The sequence below is a fragment of the Coenobita brevimanus genome, chromosome 93 (genome assembly GCF_032717465.1).
Source record: "Coenobita brevimanus isolate Jiangsu-jjx chromosome 93, ASM3271746v2, whole genome shotgun sequence".
NCBI classification, from domain to species: domain Eukaryota; kingdom Metazoa; phylum Arthropoda; class Malacostraca; order Decapoda; family Coenobitidae; genus Coenobita; species Coenobita brevimanus.
Window position 1 is genome coordinate 12,803,693 of NC_137046.1, and position 3,583 is coordinate 12,807,275.

Genomic DNA, 3,583 nt, shown 5'->3' on the forward strand with positions numbered 1-3,583 from the left:
AAGTAAATTAGATAAAGGAAAAGCAAATGGTCCTGATGAAATTTCATGTTGGGTGCTACATGAATGTGCAAAGGAGTCAAGTAAACCATTATCTTTAATATTCAAGGAATCCTTGGGACAAGGTAAACTACCTGATATTTGGAAGAAAGCAAACATTGTTCTCTTATTCAAGAAAGGGAATAGACAAAATCCACTCAACTACCAACCAGTATCATTAACGAATGTTGTAAGCAAGGCATTAGAAAAGCTGATAAGAAAAGTTTGGGTAAATCATCTAGAAGAACACAGTATGATAACAGAAAGACAATTTGGTTTCAGAAAGGGAAAATCATGTGTTACTAATCTGCTGAGCTACTAAGATAGAGTAACAGAAACATTGCAGAGAAGAGAAGGATGGGTGGACCGTATCTATTTAGATTTCAAGAAAGCATTTGACAGAGTACCGCACCAAAGACTTTTATGGAAACTGTACCATCAAGGAGGAATCTGAGGCAAACTGTACTGTTGGATGCAAGATTTTCTCAAAAAAAAAGGGAAATGAGAACAGTACCAAGGGGAAATTACTCATCATGAAGGGAAGTGACTAGCAGAGTTCCACCGGGCTCAGTGCTGGCATCAATTATGTTTTTAGTGTATATAAATGACATAGATAGCAACATTGGATATAAAATCTATCTTAATATGTTTGCTGATGATGCAAAAATACGAAGGAGAATTATTTATGCAGACTCTTGTAAAGAGCTACAAGAAGAATTAAATAAACTTCATGAATAAAGTAATAAATGGCAAATGGAATTCAATGTGGACAAGTGTTATGTAATCAAGTTTGGTAAAAGTGGAAAAAGACCTGATTGAGATTATAAGTTAGGAAGTAAAACCCTATACACATCAGAAAGAGAGAAGGACCTAGGTGTGATTATGAGTTGCAGACTATCTCCGGCTAATCACATCAATGAGAAGGTACGGAACATGTATTCATTGCTTGCATATATGAGAATAGCATTCACAGACATAAATGAAGACATGCTAAGAAAGATAATAACATCATTCATCAGACCAACCCTGGAGTATGCGTCAGTAGTTTGGAGTTCTCATCTAAAAAAACACATAGATAAGCTTAAGAGATCTAAGCTACGAAAACTAGAAAAACTGAATCTACCTACACTACAGGAGAGAAGGAAAAGAGGAGACATGATTATGTAATATAAATGCATATCAGGGAAGGAGAAAATAGACATAAATGATTACATAACCTATGGGGATGAATCAGCAAGAGGACGCTGCAAAAACCTGGATAAAAAGAGAGATGATAAAGACGTAAGGAAAGTTAGTTTCCCAAATAGGGTAATTGATCAGTGGAATGCACTGTCGAATACAGTGGAATGCACTGCCGAATGAAATAGTGTGTGCCAAAACAGTTCATAAATTTCAGGATATGCACGATAAAAATGGTTTAAGACACGGGACAGCACGAGTTTGACTCATTCCTGTAAAGATACAATTAGGTAAGAACAATTACTGTACGTAAGAACACAGACAAATTTACTCGTACTTAGCCTCAAGGAGAGAAGGGACAGATCCTCACCGCACGACATCACGCAATGGTCAACTGCACAGTGCAATCAGTGACATCCGCAGCAGGGCCTGACAGCAGAGCTGGTTTACCCCTGCCTCATCATACTGGACCCACCCCCTTACCCGCACCTGACCTGATCAGCTGATCAGACCAAGTGCGGAAGAATATCCCCACAGGGCCGTGCCACCATTTATTCATTCACAATCAGACATTCCTCTCACATCTAACGCTCTCTTCACACTGTCCATCCATCCTATTCATGGTCTTCCTCTCACCCTTACACCTGTCACATCTGATACAGTTATCTTTTTCACCAATCGCTCTTCATCCTTTCTCTCCTTATGCCCAAACCATTACAACACTCTTTCTTCGACTTGTTCAGCCATCTCAAGCATAACTCCAGTTTTCCTTCGCACTTCATCATTTCTCACTCGATCCATATGCATCACACCACACATACTCCTCAGACACTTCATCTCCATCACATTCAAACTCTTCCTCTCAGCTACACACATTTTCCAAGTTTGAGCTCCATATAATACAGTCGGTACCACTACACCCTCATACAGCCTTTTCTTTACATTCATACTAAGTGAATGACATCTAAACAATATTTCCATTCTTCCTAGCACCTTCCCTACTTCACTTATTCTAATCTTCACTTCTACATCTATTCTTCCATCCACAGCAACATGTGACCCTAAATACTTAAAACACTCTACCTCCTCAAGTATCACCATTCAGAATTACCGTACATTCATTCTTCTACCATCTACCAACCACGTACACTTATTCTAATTTTTCTCAATTTCCTCCTTCCGCATACCTTTCCAAACTCGTCTACCAACTGTATCAATCTCTTCTCCGAATCAACCACCAGTGCAGTATCATCCGCAAACAGCAGCTGATTCAGATTCCACTCTCTACCATCGGCATTCACTAAACTCAAACCTCCACCTAATAATCTCGCATTCGCCTCCCTTACAGCACCATCCATATTAATATTAAACAACCAAAGTGACATGACATATCCCTGCCACAGCCCCACTCTCATGGGAAACCAATCAATCGCGGTATTCCCCTTTCTTAAGCACGCTTTACTATTTACATAAAAACTTTTCACTCCTTTTAACAATCTACCATCTAGTCCACACAATCTCAAGACATACGCTTTCTCTAAATCCTTGAACGCCCAAAACACATCCTTACCTTCTGCTAAATACTTTTCACACACCTGTCTTACAGCAAATACCTGATCCATGCATTCCCCCCTCCCCTCTCGTAAAGCAACACTTCTCATCACCAACCACTCTCTCTGTACCCTCACTAACTCTCTTTATCAACACTGTATCATACACCATACCTACAGCACTCAGCAGACTTGTACCCTTAAAACTAGTACATTCATCTTCATCATCCTTACCTTTATACAATGGAACCACACACGCACTTGCCCAGTCAATTGGCACCATGCTGCTCACAAACACACATTCAGCAATCTTACTAGCTGCCCAACAATAGTTGCTCCACCACCTGTCAGACATTTCACAGCACACCCAAACCTGCAGCTTTCCCTGCTTTCATCTCCTTCACTGCCTCATGCAGTTCATCCATTATAATCAAAGAATCATTCACCCCTCCCAACATATTGATTCCTTGCACTCTGCCATCTTCCACAATCTCAGCCTCCCTTTCCTCCTCTACATTTAACAATCTTTCAAAATACTCTGCCCATCTCTTCCTTACTGCATCCATCTCAATTAACATCCTTCCATCCTTTGCATTTACTCGCTCTTCCTTTCCAGACTCTCCCCCTCGCACCCTCTTCATCTCCTTCCAAAACGTTCTCTTATATTGTTGAAAAATTTTCAGTCAACTGCCTACCCTACCTCTCATCTGCTGCCATTTTAGCATCATGGACAGCCCTTCTTGCTCTGTTCCGCATGTTCTTATACCTATCATGTGACACCTCATCCTTCCTCTGCAGCCACTCTTCATGTGCACTTC